We start from the raw sequence: 20,303 nt of genomic DNA, 5'->3' as shown, positions 1-20,303 counted from the left end.
CCAGTACTTTGGCCACCTCATGCGAAGAGTTGACTCATTGGAAAAGACTCTGATGCTGGGAGGGATTGGGGGCAAGAGGAGAAGGGGACGACAGAGGATGAGATGGCTGGATGGCATCACCAACTCGATGGACGTGAGTCTGGGTGAACTCCAGGAGTTGGTGATGGACAGGGAGGCCTGGCGTGCTGCGATTCATGGGGTCACAAAGAGTCGGACACGACTAAGTGACTGAACTGAACTGAACTGAAACAGCACTTATTGGTTTACTAAATAGCTACTCTTAGGGTGAACGAATGAGAGGGATTTTATAAAATGTAAAGCCATAATAATAAATATTATTCCTTTCATGAGAGTGTAAGATTTACCCATTTTCCACTGTTAGAATAACTAAGTATGGCTCCCAAGATTGTATGCTCCTAGCTCACAGGTACAGTATTCTTTTGAATGATGGTCTTTGGATTTGCTTTGTATATGATCTGTGTAAAATCCCACAGGTAGCCCTGATATCTATCCCTAGCACCTAGAACAATGCCTACCTTACCAAAGGCACATGATAAACATTTGTCATATGAATGTAATTAGTAATAATCACTAGGGCTGTGCATAGCACACTACTTTGTGCCAGATGTTTTATACATATTATCTTACATCATCCTTACCAATCCTATGGTCACCATTTTATAGATGGAAAAAACTTGGCTCAGAGAGATTATGTGACTCACCCAGCAAGGGTCTACTAGAGTTGGAATGCAAATATAGGGCTGTTTGATACTAATTTCACTACACTAATAATATAGTGACATTAGTGACATCAAATGATGTGAAAATGGATTAGAGAGAAAGAGATGATGCAATTTAAAATCTCTTCAAATTCATTTCCTTTTATCCCAGGCCTATTTTGACAAGGGGAGAACTTATCATCAAATTTATTTTTGCACAATTTTCCATTTATAATTTCCTTTGTGACATTCCTTTTCTAAAAACCAATTTTTAAAAAGAAACACAAAAATTTCCTATAATATTAGCTTAAAGCAGAAATGATTATTTAGAACAGTCTCTATGTCAGTTTATGAAGCTCTCTCCATATATGTGTGTGTGTGTCTATGTCTGTATCACCTTATACATTTTCAAACATGAACAAAAGTTCATGTTTTAAAAAATCATTTCAGACTTCCCTGGTGGCCCAGTGGCTAAGATTCTGAGGTTCCAATGCAGGTGGCCTGAGTTCAATCCCTGGAATCTCTGCCTAGGGAACTAGATCCCACATGCTAAATTCTGCATCCTGCAACTAAAAAAAAAAGATGCTGCAATGAAGACTGAAGACCCTGTGTGCTGTAACTAAGACTGGTACAGCCAAATAAATTAAAAAAAAAATTTTTTTTTAATCACTTTGTTTTCTGCTTTGATACTTCCCTACACAAACATTTTATAGGTACTTCATGGCTAATAAACTAGCAATTGCCAGAGAAGATGCATCACTGTAGTAGCACACACTACATAAATTTCTATTAATTTGCCATTCTAGTAGCGGCACCTCAGATCAACCACAGCAGGCTCTTCATGGGAAGGGTCAGGAGGCACATGAAACCTGAAAAGGCCATCATGGGCCATCAGAAACTGTGATAAACCTGGGCAAACCCACTATTATTGGTGGAGGGTTGTTATCACTGTCAACCCAGCAAATGTCCCTGCTTCAAACTTGAGTTAGTCTGAATTCACTGTTGAACAGAATATGGCTTACTATCTAATTTCTCTCCATCCCCTCTCTGTGTTTGTCTTTCTCTTTTTTCCTGCTTTCTCTCCCTGATGGTATCCCCCTGCTGCTCCATCCCTTTTCTCTCCCTAGGATTCTTTGCTAAAACTGCTTTTTAAAATTAAGCTTTTGTTCTTTGGTATTTTTTCTACTTTTAGACTTCTTACTGTGTGCCTTACAATGCTCTTTCCTGGCCATTTACTTTGTCCTCCTTCAAATCTTCATAGTTGTCTTCTTCTCTCTTTAAACTAGATCTGTTGCCTGAGCATTTAGTAAATGCTCTATTAGGGTAGTAGCTTGTGCTCAGGACCAGAAACAAACAGTTCTATCAGTGGTGGCCAGTTAGTGGGACTTTCCCTTCAATATTCTCTCTCAAATATCTCACTCTCCTTGGGACTTAAACTATATCCCCTCTGTAGAGATTCATTTATGGGGCATGACTATGTGCTAAGCCTATAGATATGATAGTAAACAGAACAAACAATTTCCTACCTTCACTGAGCTTTCATTTTAGTGGGGATGACATTGAACAAAACATCAGCTCAGTTCAGTTCAATCGCTCAGTGGTATCCGACTCTTTGCAACCCCATAGACTGCAGCACGCCCAGGCCTCCCTGTCCATCACCAACTCCAGGATAAACAATATAGATTTTGGTAGGTAAGTGCAATCATAGAGGAGGAAAAACTCTTCCTCTACTGTCTTAAGATCTGTAGCTTGGACCTGTCTGACAAATGACAGATTAAGCGCAGAAAAGCATACACATTTTATCTGATGTTCATATTTTTATATGGTATGGGGGCTTTAAAGAGGAAAGAGGTAAAACCGTAAAGAAGCAGTGAGACATGGGGGCTTATACACCATTTTAACAAAGAGTGATAAATTGTGGAAAAGTAACTAGAAAAGGAAAGGGTTTAGGTTTCTAGAGGTAGTAAATTGTGAAAATGTGACTAGGAAAAATATGAGAGGACCTAATGGAAGGGAAAGGTTATTATAATAAGATTTATTTGTGCAGATTCATCTTGGTATCAATTCATCTCCAGATAAGAATGTTTTATTTTTCTTGATACCAGGGTGAGATCTTTTTCACTGGAAATTTATGCCATGCTTTTAGGCAGAAAGGGTGAAGAGCAGAGAACCCTTGCTGCATCTGCTGTTTCTCAATTGTCTTCAGCTCAAAATAATAAATACGCCAAAGCAGTGTGTTTGGAGGTGCATGTTCTGAATCTCTGTGAAGGCAATAACTGGGTACTGTGATGGGGTAGAGATGCATTGCTTCAGATAGGGTGGTTACAGAAGGTTTTTCTTAGGAATTGACATTTGCTCTGAGAATTGAAAGCTGGTATCTTGGATAGTCAAGTGAAGATCCCAAGAAAGAAGTTTGCAGATAGAGGGAACAGCATCACTGCCCTGTGGCAGCAATGAGCCACAGAGACAGCCCTGCTAAAGAACAGAAAGGTAGCCAGAGGGGCAGAGGAAGGTGAGCAAGGGTGAGCATGGAGGAGATGAGGTCAGGGAATCATCAGGGGCTGGATCCTGTGAGGCCTTTCAGAGCCATGGGAAGGAATTTGGATTCCATTTTGAATGCCATGGGGGACCTCTGGAAGATTTACACTTGAGAGTGACAAAAGCCAGTGTACTTAAAGCTTACACAGAATATGTGTGGAAAGCAGATTTTAGGAGGTAGGATGGTGAAAACAGGAAGTCTGTCTGGGAGGTGAATGCAGTAATCCAGGCAAGAGATGGTGATGGCTTGGACAAGATGGTAGCAGTAGCAACGGAAAAGTATATAGATTTAGAATACATTTTGAAGTAGAACTTCCCAGAACATGCTGATGAGGTAGACATATATGGGAAAGGGTGGAATGAAAAATGACACTTGAGCTTGAGTGGAATGAAAAATGACCACTACTATGGTGTATTTACTGAAATAGGAAGGATCAGGGAAGGAAGTATTTGTGGAAGAGGAATGAAGAGTTCTGTTTGTACATGTTCAGTGTGAGTGGCCTATTAGATATCCCAGGGGAGCTGTGTAAAGCTTGAAGTTCAGTAGAAGTCAACATCTCTTGCCCTTAAGTTTGGCAGAAATTTTACTGAGCAAATAGTTTAAGAGAAATAACAATACATCTATACTGAAGTTAGAATTATCAATATATCTTCATTTATTAATGTTTGAGTCAATTGCCTTATTTTGGAAAGCAAATGACTGATGACAACAGGTTAATGCAAGAGTAGGGCACTTTTGACATTTGCTGTTAAATCAGTGTACATAGTATTTTTCAGAGCAGGATTCTTAAAGTATGCACCTGGGAATGTTCCAAACAATTTACCAGTGGATTCTGATGTTTGACTAGATTTAAAACCCAACTCCATCATTTACTAACCTTATGGTTGTGGCAAGTTATTAAAGTTTCCACAGACCTGTTTTCTTGTGTGGAAATGGAGATAATATTGACCTCAGAGTGTAGATTTCATCAGTGGCCTCTTTAGTCTAATGTGGACATTATGCAAAAGGCGACAAGAAATCAATGAAAGTTATATTTGTCTATGTCTCCCAAAGCCGACCTAGATCCAAGCTGGACAGGCCCAAGAGATGCTAGCTAAGGTGCTCAGTACAACACTATAAGAAGGCCTGAGCCCTACCCATCACTTCCTCCACTTTGAGATGCATGAAGATAGTGAGGCCTACTGGCAACCTGGAACGGATGATCATTTAATAAAATCAGAGGAGGGTGTGGCATTGATCCGAGTGTTAGCCTGGGACTATTAAGATGTGCCTTGAGAAAAAGACTACATGCTTGTTATTCAGACTGATTCCACTAAGGCAGTGGTTCTCAAATTTACTGCTACTGCTACTGCTAAGTCGCTTCAGTCGTGTCCGACTCAGTGTGACCCCATAGACGGCAGCCCACGAGGCTCCCCCGTCCCTGAGATTCTCCAGGCAAGAACACTGGAGTGAGTTGCCATTTCCCTCTCCAATGCATGAAAGTGAAAAGTGAAAGTGAAGTCGCTGAGTCTTGTCCAACTCTTTGCGACCCCATGGACTGCAGCCCACCAGGCTCCTCTGTCCATGGGATTTTCCAGGCAAGAGTGCTGGAGTGGGGTGCCGTTGCCTTCTCCTCTCAAATTTAAGTGTGCATCAAATCCCTGGAGGGCTTATTAAAGTACAGATCACTGAGCCCCACTTCCAGAATCTTAAATTCAGTAGCTGTTGGATGAGGCCCAAGAATTAGCATTTCAACAAGTTTCCAGGGGATGCTGATGCTCTGAGAACCATACTGCCCTCCTGCATCCCAGAGAGCTAGGCTGTATGTATGACTGTGACCTCATACTCTGTACATGGTACAGGCAGGAGTTATCTATCTCAGCAACAATGTTGACAACACTCATAAAACAATTGTTATTGATTCCAAGTTTGGTCTGGTTGCTGCAAGACAGACCAATTAACCTAAGGGCTAGGCGTTGAGGCATCCTAAAAGATGATGCTATAAAAGTGCTGCACTCAATATGCTAGCAAATTTGGAAAACTCAGCAGTGGCCACGGGACTGGAAAAGGTCAGTTTTCATTCCAATCCCAAAGAAAGGCAATGTCAAAGAATGTCCAAACTACCGTACAATTGCACTCATCTCACATGCTAGCAAAGTAATGTTCAAAATTCTCCAAGTTAGGTTTCAATAGTACGTGAACTGAGAACTTCCAGATGTTCAAGCTGGATTTAGAAAAGGCAGAGGAACCAGAGATCAAACTGCCAACATTTGTTGGATCATAGAAAAAGCAAGAGAATTCCAGAAAGATATCTACTTCTGCTTCATTGACTATGCTAAAGCCTTTGACTGTGTGGATCACAACAAACTGTGGAAAAATTTTCAAGAGATGAGAATACCAGACCACCTTACCTACCTCCTGAGAAATCTGTATGCAGGTCAAGAAGCAACAGTTAGAATTGGACATGGAACAATGGACTGGTTCCAAATTGGTAAAGGAGTATGTCAAGACTGCATATTGTCACCTTGCTTATTTAACTTATAAGCAGAGTATATCATGAGAAATGCTGGGCTGGAGGAAGCACAAGCTGGAATCAAGATTATGAGGAGAAATATCAAAACTTCAGATAGGCACATGACACCACCCTTATGTCAGAAAGCAAAGAGGAACTAAAGAGCCTCTTGATGAAAGTGAAAGAGAAGAGTGAAAGAGCTGGGTTAAAACTCAACATTCAAAACACTAAGAGCATGGCATCTGGTCCCATCACTTTATGGCAAATAGATGGGGAAACAATGGAAACAGTGACAGATTTTATTTTTTGGGGCTCCAAAATCACTACAGATGGTGACTGCAGCCATGAAATTAAAAGACTCTTAGTCCTTTAAACTCATAGTTTTCTATGACAAACCTAGACAACATATTAAAAAGCAGAGACATTCTTTTGCCAACAAAGGTTCATCTAGTCAAAGCTATGGTTTTTCCAGTAGTCATGTACAGATGTGAAAGTTGGATTATAAAGAAAGCTGAGCACTGAAGAATTGATGCTTTTGAACTGTGGTGTTGGAGAAGACTCTGAGAGTTCCTTCAACTGCAAGGAGATCCAACCAGTCCATACTAAAGGAAATCAGTCCTGAATATTCATTGGAAGGACTGATTATGAAGCAGAAGCTCCAATACTTTGGCCACCTGATGTGAAGAACTAACTCATTTGAAAAGACCCTGATGCTGGGAAAGACTGAAGGCAGGAGGAGAAGGGGATGACAGGATGAGATGGTTGGATGGTCTCACTGACTCAATGAACAAGAGTCTGAGCAAGCTCTGGGAGTTAGTGATGGACAGGGAAGCTTGGCGTGCTGTGGTCCATGGGGTCTCAAAGAGCTGGACATGACTGAGTGACTGAACTGACTGAAGTGTTGAACCAAGGAATACAATTTTATTTGGAGAGGTGGCTGACCAAGAAGATGGCAGATTAATGTCTCAAAATAACCATCTTGTGAGATCTAGATGCCAGGTTCTTTTATAGGACAGAGAAGGGGCAGAGTTTAAAGACTGTTATCTTGCAAATGTTTCCTGGAATGGCCAACTTCAGAGAGGGGATGTGTTAATCTCTGCAGGAAGTGGGGCATGATTCCATGAGGCAGGTCATTATGTATGATTACAATAACAAAAGCAATGAAAAACAAAGGTTAAAGTCAAAGAAACCATCCATCATGGAGTTAGAATTGGCTCTTTCCTGCAACACAATGATGATTGCATACAATAATCCTCAATGTGTGGGAAAAACCTATCTCTAAATACAACTTCTCTCAGCTCCTGAGAGAAATTAGAATCCTGGCTTTCAAGATCAATTGGATCTGAAACCCATATGAAATGAAGAATATAGGAAAGTAAAAAACTGCCCTAAAATGCACCTCCCCATGAGCTGTACACCAATCCAGGGCCTGGGACCTGCAACCTCCATAGTTTGTATCTAACCACAGGAACTGGGCCCAGGCAGTAGGCTGAACCTGACCTACTGCAGCTCCCATTTTCTCTCTGAAATGGCCCTTCTTCATAGAGATTTTTGTGGGATACATTAAGAATTTCATCTGGGGCTTTCAATCATACCACAGGCAGTCAAACTTGGCCCAGAGGAAAGAAAAGGCTTGGAGTTTCACTTAGTCCTATCCCTCAAATCTATTTCATTTCTACCCTGTAGACAAGTAAGCATACGTTATTTTTATTATTCAGTATATTCTAAATTTTATGTCCTTTTTCTCTCCTCCTATCTCCTGAAGGAAAGTCATTGTACAGGTTTGCTCCATTTGGTTCCTCTGATTCTGGATTGATCACTTACTCCTTGGAAGAAAAGTTATGACCAACCTAGACAACATATTAAAAAGCAGAGACATTACTTTGCCAACGAAGATCCATCTAGTCAAGGCTATGGTTTTTCCAGTAATCATGTATGGATGTGAGATTTGGACTACAAAGCTGAGCGCCGAAGAATTGATGCGTTTGAACTGTGGTGTTGGAGAAGACTCTTGAGAGTCCCTTGGACTGCAAGGAGATCCAACCAGTCCATCCTAAAGGAAATCAGTCCTGAATATTCACTGGAAGGACTGATGCTGAAGCTGAAACTCCAATACTTTGGCCACCTGATGTGAAGAACTGACTCATTTGAAAAGACCCTAATGCTGGGAAAGATTGAAGGTAGGAGGAGAAGGGGATGACAGAGGATGAGATGGTTGGATGGTATCACCAACTCAATGGACATGAGTTTGAGTAAACTCTGGGAGTTGGTGGTGGACAGGGAAGCTTGGCATGCTGCGGTCCATGGGGTAACAAAGAGTTGGACACAACTGAGCGACTGAACTGAACTGAACTGATCCTGGATCTTCCTGTCAGAGCCTATATTGTTCTCATTGGAGGTTTACCTGATGTCTGACTGGCACCTTAATCTCCTGTCTCGTTGTGCCACAATCTCCTTGACTTGTATTACCCCTCCCACACATCCCGACTTCTGTTCTCTCTGCCTTCTGGAATGAATGTCTCTTCAATTAGGTCAAGGTATTATGCTGCAATAACATGAAATCCCGATAGTCTAGTGGTTTACAACAACAAAAGTTGTTTTTGATTTAATTTCTCATTCATGTTCTATTCCATGTCACTTTTATTTTGGGACTTGGACTGAAGGAGTAATCACTACCTGTGACACACTGGTCATTTTAGAGCAGAGAAAAAAGCAATGGCTGCTGCTGCTAAGTCGCTTCAGTCGTGTCCAACTCTGTGTGACCCCCATAGATGGCAGCCCACCAGGCTCCCCCATCCCTGGGATTCTCCAGGCAAGAACACTGGAGTGGGTTGCCATTGCCTTCTCCAATGCATGAAAGTGAAAAATGAAAGTGAAGTCACTTAGTCGTGTCCGACTCTTAGCGACCCCATGGACTGTAGTATACTAGGCTCCTCTGCCCATGGGATTTTCCAGGCAAGAGTACTGGAGTGGGTTGCCACTGCCTTCTCCGAAAGCAATGGCAGAACTATGCAATCTCTTTTAAAAGTCACGTGTCCCTTCTACTCATATTTCCTTAGTCAAAGCAAGTCAGAAAGCCAAGCCTAATACTGGTGTGTGGAAAATATAATCTTCTCTTAGTATAATTCCTTCTATAATATAATCTTTCCCTGTTGGGAGGGGCTGGCAGGGTGGAGCTGGACCTGTGTTTGTTTTTGCAAACTGATACAAATTAAATTCTAACTTTATGGACATGTAGGAGATCCAAGTTAGCAGTGATCTACTCCACCCTTCTTCCCTTTTTATTTTTGCAGCCTCCCTGTTTTCACTGGCCATTTTACTCATTTTCTTTCCATCCTTCAAGCCATAATCAGCTTCTTTGGACTCCACAAAAGATCGTAAGCTATCTTTGGTTGAGAGGTTGAGAAAAGGAAGAAAGAAGTGAAACAAGGAGAAAGAGGAAAGGAAACTACTTTATTTAAGAAGCTTAAACCAATGTACTTTCATAGATTTAAACAAAACTATGCTCCATAGCAAAATTTCATCTGTCCAGCATGGTACAGACTAGTGATATTATCAGTTTTCAGTGGCCATTTTTTAGTCATTGCCATGTTTGCTGTGATCGTGCATAGATGTGGGGGTACTTTATGAAACCTCTTGACTCTGTTTTGTCCAGAGAGTACAAAGACCATGGGACTGTTGGAATAGCTGGTAAGAAGATGCATATGGCTGTGATGGAAACCAAAGTAGAGAGAATAAACATTTTAAATGAGGAGAAAATGATGAGAGTTGCATGTGTGTAAGGGATGAGTTGTTTCCCAGAAGGAATAGTTCTGAAGGACAAAGAGAATCAGGCAGCAATTGAAGAACTGGGCTTTTGCAATCAAGGGTAATCAGCAAGAGATGAGGCACGGTGATTAACAAAATGGAAAGCCTTGCCCACAGAGATAGATGATCAGAATCAACACAGATGTCCTTTAGCCTGTGTTAATTCAGGAGAAGGCCAAGAGTTTGTTTGAGAACTTAAAGGCTAAATATGTTTGTGGTAGACCAAGGCCGGGCCTGCCTACAAAATAAGTGGAAAACTCCTACACCCTGCCGCCCAGGTGTAGATAAGGAGCAACTGCCCCAGGCTGGGCACAGCAAGCATTTCAAGGTCTGGAATCTGGACATTAGCCTGCATGAAATGGCTTACTGAGTAACTACATTTTTGCCTTATATGGTAGCATAAATTATTTCTGGTTGCTAACGTGTCTGGAGGTATGAAAGATATTGAGCCCACACTTCTGGGCTCCCCTGACCTCCCAGACATCTCAGTCTCTTCAGGCTGCCAAGACGAACAAATTTGTGATGACTCTGTGAAAAACAAAGGAGGCACTGGACAGCTGCATCTGCCTTACCTCATGTCTATCCTTTGCACTGCTTACATGCTGCTTTGGAAGTAAATCAAAGTGTAGCATCTTTGAACTGAACTCAGAGTGTCACTTGCGCCCGTTCTCTCACCTAGACCAGACTCCGTGTTCTGACTCCACGTGGGGTTAAAGTACTGCTAAGGAAGCTCCTGTTAAAAGCCACGAGTGGCCCATTAGTTTAAGGCCGGGCCCCATCTGCACTGTCAAATCACTAGGTAAGTGCAGATATTATATCTGCAGAGGTCAAGGGATTACTGCCTTGAAAGGTTTTCAAGGGTCTATTCTGGTGGAGAAAATGCCCAGTGGCACACATGTGTCAGGAGAGACAGGACAAGTGATTTAAGTTTTGAGAACCGTCTAACTCCTATTAGATAAAAATATGCTTATTTATTACAAGTTTAAATTCCCAGTCACATTAAACAGTGGCAATGGGGCCCTAGTCCCACCTGCTTGGTATCTCCCTTTCCCTCTTACACTCTCTCCCCAGGCACCTTTACAAACCCCAGGCTCCTTTCAACATAATATGAACAGCACTGCCCAACTTTATTCAATATTAGTAAGTTATAGTACAAACTGGGGCATTTTTAACCATGGAAGAGAAAACTGTTGGTAATGATGCCAAATCATAGACCTAACTTGGGACCCTCATGGGAAAACTGGAATTACAGTCACCCTGTAGATGTCCTAATTCCAGTATCTGCCTGCTGAGGTTCCTTCTGAAGAGAGCCTGTTCTGTCCACAACCCCTGCTGGAGAGGCAGCCCCAGGCTCATCAGGCTGACCCTAAGCCACAAGACTGAATTCTAGTTGAGCATGTGACCCAAGGCTGGTAAACAACCCTAGGCTAGTGACTCTGGGAGACCTTGAGGCTTGGCTGGACATGATAAGCCTGGTCAAATGGATTCTCTCCTTCATAAATCAGAAATACTGACCAAAAGAAGCTGAGGGGGTGTGATGCTTCTATTTTTTCTGCCTCTATACTGTTAACATGGAGAACAAGCATTGCCATTGTCAGTAAGTAACATCTGTCATTACACTGCAACAATTTTCAACTTCTTAGGGAGTGGAGCAGGGAAGTGGCAATGTAAAAGTCTCCAGCAATATCTGCTAAAATCACAAATGTATATCCTTGACCGAGTAATTTCAAGTAAGTCTAGAAATTTATCGGATATCCTTGCACATTTGCAAAGTGATATGCTGCTGCTGCTAAGTCACTTCAGTCGTGTTCGACTCTGTGCGACCCCATAGATGGCAGCCCACCAGGCTCCCCCATCCCTGGGATTCTCCATGCAAGAACACTGGAGTGGGTTGCCATTTCCTTCTCCAATGCATGAAAGTGAAAAGTGAAAGTGAAGTCGCTCAGTCGTGTCCAACCCTCAGCGACCCCATGGACTGCAGCCTTCCAGGCTTCTTCGTCCATGGGATTTTCCAGGCAAGAGTACTGGCGTGGGGTGCCATTGCCTTCTCCAGCAAAGTGATATAGGTAGATGTTATTCACTGTGTGTGTGTATGTATGTGCATGCTAAGTTGTGTCCAATTCTTTGTGACCCCATAGACTGTAGACTGCCAGGCTCCTCTATCCATGGGATTTCCCAGGCAAGAATACTGGTGTGGGTTGCCATTTCCTTCTCTAGGGGAGCTTCCCAACCCAGGGATTGAACCCATGTCTCCTGCATTGTAGGCAAATTCTTTTACCATTAAGCTACTGGGGAAGCCCTGGCATTTTATAATAGACAAATATAATGTCAAAGACATTAACTGTTTATTGAAATATATGAAAGACACAGGAATACCTTTGATTCCACCAGATTTTCATAAAGATTAATACTGATTCAGTGAATCCCCTCCCCAAACCATTTTGTTTTTAATGCCTGAGGTCATATAGCTGGACTTTTTATACTATTCCTTTTGCTTAAACCTGCTTTTGCAGTGAGGGTTTCCCAGGTGGCTCAGTGGTAAAGAATCCGCTTGTCAAGCAGGAAACACAGGTTTGATCCCTGGGTCAGGAAGATTCCCTGGAGAGGGAAATTGCAACCCACTCCAATATTCCTGCCTGGGAAATCTTATGGACAAAGGAGTTTGACGGGCTACAGTCCATAGGGTCACAATAAGTCAGATACGACTTAGCACTTAAAACACCACCACTACCACTTACGCAGTGAACAGAATTATCACCACACAGAAAAACATGGAGAGTCTGTCCTCCACAGTTAAGAAGAAAATGCATTGTTTTGAGGATTTAACAACTATTGTACATATTTTATTTGTTCTCTTAGTGACTTAAAGCAATGTCAAGAAGACTATGCTTTTAGGCTGGTGTGTACTCATTAATATTGCAAGTAGTGTTTGTAATGCTCAACAGTTTTTAAAATGGACTGCGAACATATCAGAATATAATTATAACTGGAACAACTTCTTGGGAAGTTCCTTTGCTTATACAAGAAATGGTTCAAATATGATAGTGTACAGTTGCTTAATTACTCTTTGTTTTCATTTTTTATGAAATGCTTCTCTCTGGTTTATGATGTTGTGATGTAACTTTACCATTAGCCTCTACACACACACACATATATCCCAACTACTTACCACATTTCTAAGATAATTTTTCCCCTGAGTAAGATAAGACTTAAATGTTGAAAGAGGAGGGAATTCATGGGCTCTCTGCTAAAATTACAGAATATTTGTTGTGGAAATGGTTTTAGAGAATATTTGTCTAAAACTTTCATTTTGTAGATTATGAAAAATGAGATCCCAGGAGGCAAAATTACATACCCAATGTCACACAGATGGTCTGAGAGGCAGGACTGGAATCCATTTCTTCTGACTTTCAGGTTGAGATTTGGTGGACTGATCAGAAGGAGCAAACCTTTAAACAATTTGTGTTAAAGGTGCTACTTGGAACCCATGTTCCCTTGTTCCTGGTGACTTTCTGCCCCCTCCTGTTTCCTTATCAGTACTTTTAGTTGAAATGTACAGCCCAGACCCTTCTCTGTCTTTCACCTCCTTGCAGCCTTTCTTTTATCCTTCCACAACTCCACTCCAGTTCTTATGTGTACCACTGCTCCTTCCTACTGTGCAAGGATTTTACAAATCTGCTCAAAATTCAAAGGAAGTCACTGAGAGAAGCATTATGTAATACAGAAGACTAATGGTTTAAAATGTAGACAGCAATGCAAGAGAGGTTTTTATTTGTTGATTACATTAATTAAGTGAATACTCTTGGTTGGAAGATGGGAGAGCTTAGTAGCATGGTTTTCAGCCTTTGAATAATAACCATCTAGTGCACTATGAATCACCAAACCTTACAACCACCTTTGTATAAAGTAAAGCTTAAAACCCATAGGAAAAATAAGAACTATGATTTAAAAGATTGCCCTTTAAGCCTATAAAACAACTAACGTTTTTAGAGTTCTTTACAGTTTATAAAGCACTTACACATTCCTTTTCCTCTTTGGGCTTCAAACAATCAGGTGAGCTCAGTAAGACAATCTGTGTTGTTATCTAGAGGAAAAACAGAGATTCAAAGTTAGAGTTACCCAGGTGAGAGTCAAATCTTAGTCTTCTAATTCTATAAATCCCATGTTTCTATCATCTTACCGTTCTGTCTCCCAAAAAGTCCAACCACAAACCCTCACAATTTAGAAACTGAGGAAATTGGACCAAATCTGTTTAGAAGATATGATGGTTAATTTAATGTACCGTCTGTAACAGGTCCAGGCTGCTGTGCAAGGTGTTCTGCTGTTTGGGCCAAATGATCCTGGAAGGTTATATGGATAATATTTTAAGGTACTATTTCCTGGATGCTGTGGCAGATGAGATCAGAGCACAAGGCATAGATATGCATGCTGGAGAGAACCTGGTTGGTTTGAGATGGTATAAATATGAGAGTATGCACTTGCTTACTTACTCATTTTTATGAAATGCTTCTCTCTTGAGTGCATACTGACAGATTTTACTGATGAGAAGGCTGATATCTGACAGAGAGCTACCTCATTTAAAACCCTGGTATGAGACTTCTCTTCCTGCTCACAAGACCGAAAAAGGCCTCCTTCTGCCCTATTCGTCTTTGGGCCCAAAGGAGCAAAGAACATTCCCTTCAGGACAGCTCAGTCCTAAAGAAGGGGAGGTGCTGGGCTACTCATGAGCTGTTACTCTTTCCTAACTCAGATGTCGAGAGAGGAGCCAGGATTATTACATTTATTGAGCTCCCACCACACAGAAGGAGACATCAGGAGTGGAAAGACATGTTCCTCCTTACTAAAGTTAGGGAAGATTTCAAGACTTAATGTAGGTGAAATACTTAGGGCCTGGTCCAGAGCTAGTACTTGACCAATGCAAGTTGTGTTAATTAGAAATACACAGACTCATTTCTGATTCTAGCTCCTCCATTAACTGTGTGTTTTAAGGCAAGAAGCCACATCTGTCTGGTTCACTGTTGAATGCCCCAAACCAAGATTGGTGCCTTGTACAGCACCTGTAATAATAATAACAATAATTAAAAAAATAAATTATCCTCTTGGAATTTATTTCCTCATCCATAAAATTAGGAATTTGATGTCTTGATGATACTTAAGTTTCTTCTTTGCTCTAATTCTATAAGAGGGAGTTGCAGCAAGTCTAATACACCTATTTTGTTTTAAAAAAATATATAAAAGGATTTGCTGCCAGCATCTAGTCTGTGTATATTGAATCCCAATATTTTAAAAGAGCAAATTCAATTAGAATAGCAATATATGTACAATTCTTTAATAATGTTGGGGTTAATTAATTTTACTCTACCCTCCAAATATCCCAATTTTAGTAATAGTGCAAGTATTTTCTTTTATTCTTTATAATTTTTCAAAAAACTTTCATTTGGGGTACTAAAAATCTTAACCCTATCAGTAAATGTCCACAGCTATGCTACTATAAAATCTTCTCACTTTAAAAGTTTAGGATTTTATGGGACAAATCCAATGTTGCCAAGCATTCAGATAATTGTTTTAGAAAATAATCTCTTCCTTGCTCACCAAGCCAAAAACAAAACCATCCTCCTCAATCGTTATCATGTGAGAGATGAGAAAATAGGCTCAGGTAGTAATCTTGACCTTCTGAGCCACCAGGGAAGCCCTAGTAATGTGACCAGGGCACAAAGTCAGTAAGTGGCTGAATCTAGTTCTGAGCTTTTTAAGGTGGCTTTGTATCTTATTAATATCTTATCAAGCAATTGGTACTTATAATCATGTGCCCCACTGTCCACTACACCGCTAGAAATTTAACATGGTCTGGAAGAGAACACGCACTGAACATAGTAGAATTTAGAATTTTTCCATTAGAAAATACAAAGTTCCTTATTTACATCTGAATAGATTTGCCAACAAGGACAAATATCATAAATCTAAAGTGAACAGCCTTAAACCTGAAATAATCACATTGTTAATTGGCTATACCCTGCTACAAAATAAAATGATGGCACTAAAAAAATTTTTTTTAATTAAAAATAAAGTGAACTGCCTCAAAAGGCAGTGAAAAATATCACAGAAGGTGACTGAATTCTGCAACTTCAAAAACAAAGTTTCTTCAAGACTCAGATCTCCTTTCTGCCCTGCTGTTTCAGTTTGGAGTCTAAAAGACTATCTATCTACTTTGTGTCTGACTTATTTTCCTGTCAGACAGGAACTGGAATTTGAACTTTGCTCTCCAAAAGCCAAAGGCCAACTAATTTAGAAGGAGACTCTCAAAATCAATGATGGTTTCTTCTAGTTTCATTAGTTTTGTCTAAAGTGATTAAAGGATTTGATTTCCAGATAGCCATGAAACTTACTGCTATTTTTACAAATCACATTAATTTCTATACTTAATTCTGATCACTTGTGGCATTCCTGAGGCAAGTCTGGATTCATGCAGCATTCCAACCCCAGTGCCTTTTCAAGTTTCCAACAAAATCCTGTGCCAGTGAGCGATGATACCTTTATTGTAGTAGCCCCAAGGTGTGGAAGTTGTTTCCTGTGGCCTAGACTCAGCCCAACCCCTCCACTTGTTGAAACATCTGCAAATACTTTGTTCATTTCAGAGGCATCTGACCACAGCTAGCCTTCCATCTGGATTGCTTCCTCTTTCCTGATTGCTCACGTAGAGCATCAATAATCTGGGAAGACACTCAGCAAGAGAGAAACTGGGAGGGCCTAGGGATTAGATTGAAGTGCTTGAAGTTGGTTCTTAGGAGTTTTCTCTCATACTCATTCATTAATTGATTCATTCAATCATCACCATTTATTGGGTGATACTAGTGATGCAAATATCAACAAGAAGCAGTCTCTGTCCTGAAACAGGAAACAATATTACATGCTACATTTATTGTCTCAAGTAAGGAATTATATTAATCAGTTTAAAATAATAAACTGTATTTACTAGGTGTCTTCTATCTGTAAAGTTCTACAATTGCTTTTATTCTTATCTTCAGTAGGTATAAGGTTTATAGAATCTTTTATCTGTTTGCCCACTTTGAAACTTATATAGTTTCAAACTGAAAGCAATACTCTCTAAAGGGTTTTGTAAATAATTGTTAAATAATTTAAGAAATATCCTAGGAATTTTTACTTGATATGTGAAATGATAAATTGTATTCCTCTGAGTAATCACATTCCTTAATATGTTGCATTTGCTTTAACATTTCTATATGTTAAAACTATTAATACAAAACTATCTGCTTAACTATTATTAGAAAAAGACTATATTTTAAAAGATTTTAATGCAGTTGGATTATTTTTATGCTCTTACGTGTTTTAAAAACATAAAATTCCATGTTTTAAAAATATATCTACATTGTGCACACATTTGCACATTTTAGTAAGTTTTTTATAATCAAACCATACAAAGATCTAATTAACTCATCCCAGGAGTTGCTGAGCAATAATTATACCTTCAAAGTACCAGAAGATTTAAGGCGTATACAGGGCGGGACCCATCCACCCAAGATTTCAAAACCACAAGGTTCTTCAGGTCCTGTTGGGGCTTATCTATTTGCACGTCTTCCCCTGCAGGAGTCTGGACTAATCAGGTCACTACATCTTGACTGTGGTCTCTACCATTCATTGTTTGCAACAGTGAAGTACTGTCAACAGACCACAGGGAAGTTAGCAACGGATAATGAAAAGGCTAATAGCAAGGCTGTGCCCAGGGTCAGCAGGACATATGGCCTATGTCAAATCATCTGATATCAAATCCAACAAATGAGCTCAGCCAAAAGGTTGAGCCATGTTGCCTGATGGCATTGTGCCCTTGGGTTGCAATGCAGTACTAAGCAAACTGTTGCACGTTGACTGTTCTTTCAGTTTGCTAAAATGGAAAAGTCAGGTTGTTTCTCCAGCACTGTTTCTGTTTTGCTGCAAAACATTTCCTACAGCGTTCATGCCTCAGCTAATCGTCATTGATCCAGATATTAATTGGTCATCTTGGAAGCAGACAGGGCTTCCTAGGTGGCTCTAGTGGTAGAGAATCTGCCTGCCAATGCAGGAGACAGGGGTTCAATCCCTGGATTGAGAGGATTCCCTGGAGGAGGGCATGGCAACCCACTACAGTATTTTTTCCTGGAGAATCCTATGGACAGGGGAGCCTGGTGGGCTCCAGTCCATAAGTTGCAAAGAATCGGTCACGATTGAAGCGAGCTAGCATGCAGCACGCACGGAAGCTGACAGGAGTTGGTTCATTTCTCCTTCAGCCGTGGCTTCTTCCCATCCCCCAGTGCTCCCTGTCTGGAGACTCATAACAGAGTAGTGCTATTAAATATAGTAAGAAAATACATGTCGAAGGGCAGATGAGAGCTAGGTGCCTAAGAACTCGGAAGAACAGAGAGCCCCTGAGCCTTATGGTACTTTGTTCAAATTTTTAAAAAAAAACACTACTTCCTGAGGTGGGTGACATGTATCTTAGCAGGTAAAGTTAGAGGATGGAGTTCAAAGCCTATCCACCTCCTCTGCCAGGCACCATTATGCAGTCAACAAACTGCACATGTATATGGTGGCCTGGCAGAAAGGGTATCAGAGCCTTCCAATCATAGATGAGAGCACTGAGAAAGATGAAGTCAAATTTGATATGAAGAATAATGGAAAACAGGCAGTCCTGGGTGGTTCTGTCTTATGAATCTCTAAATAGGAGAGGTTGTTTAAGTACGGTATCTGCCTTCTGATTCAACTTAAAACTATTTACCATTTTATGGTGACTCCTTTCCTCTCAGGAGATTTCTTCTAAAAGTTGAGATGAGGAGCAGGTTTTACATGTACACAAAGATGTACATATTATATTCCTATTCCTAAGGTGGTCTGCATTTAAACAGAGGCAAAAACATTTAAAAATTGGTTACTGCTCTGTCCCCAACACCTAGAGCCATACCTGAAACACAGTAGGTCCCTTAATATGTTGATTAAATGTATCTCAAATCCTAGACATTCAGTCACTGAGCATTAGGAAGCAAGAGTTATCTTGCTTTCAAGATTCCACAGATCAAATTAGAAAGTCATCAAAATTAGTTTTCTCTTAGGCACGTCATAGGCCAGAGGTCTCAACTCGCTTATAAAATAACATCACCACAAATACTACTCAAATACCAATTATTTAAAACATCTCTTGAACATCACCAACAATAAAATGTCTACAAGCCAAACATTTTATATAAGAATGCAGCCTATATATAGTTCAGTGCTTGATAAGACTGTGAAAAGTGTGAAAGTGTTAGTCGCCCAGTCATGTCTGACTCTTTGTGAATCCATGGACTGAAGCCCACCAGGTTCCTCTGTTCATGGAATTCTCCTGGCAAGAATACTGGAGTGGGTTGCCATTCCCTTCTCCAGGGGATCTTCTGGACCCCGCGATCGAACCCAGTTCTCCAGCAATGCAAGCAGATTCTTCTTGACTGTCAGAACAGGGAAGCCCGCTTGATAGACTAAGTACAAACAAAAAGTTGGTGGCAAAGATGCTTATAAACATTACTTTTTACTTTGTAATTTTATATATGGGGTTGCATAATCACAGTGTATTATTTATAATTGAATGTATCACCTTCCACCAAAGATTTCAAAGCACCTTTGGTGAGTAAGGTATAGTCCTCCCCACACATCTGGTGAAACAGGTATGCTATAAGCACTATTTTCATCAAACCAGGATCACACATGAGTCAATGGCAGGGCTGTATTACTCACTCAAGATACTTTAGTTTAGGGCTCTAACCCTCAGAGGATTGAGTACACATTCATTCATTCACTCATTCCTTTCTTCATTCAAAACATTCACTTGATGCCCTTTGGGAAGCACTTAGGCTCGAGTCCCTACTTCCTCACTGGACTTGCAGCATATGAACATTACAATATGTTAAAAAAAATTGTCATGACAAACATTTAAAATTTTTCTGCACATGGTGATTAATCCTAATTGTTTCATAGAGACATACCTACCAGCGAGTCACATGTATACTGAGGAAATGACCGAAATACAAAAAAATTTAAAGATCACTTCTCTCTTAAGTATGGATGTTAATCATGTGTCTATAACATAAGGCCTTTTTTTGTTGTGTTTTTTTTTTTTAATGTTTGCCTGGTGCAACTAAATACTTGGCGATTTCTGTGTCTAATTATAAGTTTCCGCTGTGTGTTGTAGCTGAGTTGGTACAAGATGTTCAAAACCATGAAATGATGAATGTAATGGCTTCCTCGTGTCATGGTCGCAATTTTTTTTCAGTTCATTTGTCCTTTGAGGTAATCATACTGTTTGTACTCTGACTCTCGTACTGAATCCACAATTATCGCTCTTGCCAGACCATGCCTCCAGACTTGACTGTATAAATTAAATGTGTATTCCAATGCATGCATATGCAAGCCGTGTGCACTGCCTGTTGAACAAAGTAATGTAAGCAACTTAAAGGCACATTTTACTGACCTTTGAGTTCCCGTGTTACAGTGGTTTTTAGACAGTTACCTACTGGGCAAAGTATAGAACAAGTGATTCACAGAGGTCATTATCAGTGTGTGCCTCGCAAACCGGTTTGATCGAGGAATCCAGCCCCCTAAGTGTGCAAGCTGCATTCTCCACGATGTTCTTCTCTGGCTCCCCGTCCCCTAGAAGGGGCTGCTTCACCCTCAGCTCCCTCTGCCGGAGCTGGCATGAGGGGCGGTGCGGCCAGGCCGCCGAGGC

The sequence above is a fragment of the Bison bison genome, unplaced genomic scaffold, assembly GCF_000754665.1.
Source record: "Bison bison bison isolate TAMUID 2011002044 unplaced genomic scaffold, Bison_UMD1.0 scf7180017864135, whole genome shotgun sequence".
Classification (NCBI taxonomy): domain Eukaryota; kingdom Metazoa; phylum Chordata; class Mammalia; order Artiodactyla; family Bovidae; genus Bison; species Bison bison.
Note: the sequence above shows the minus strand (reverse complement) of the source record.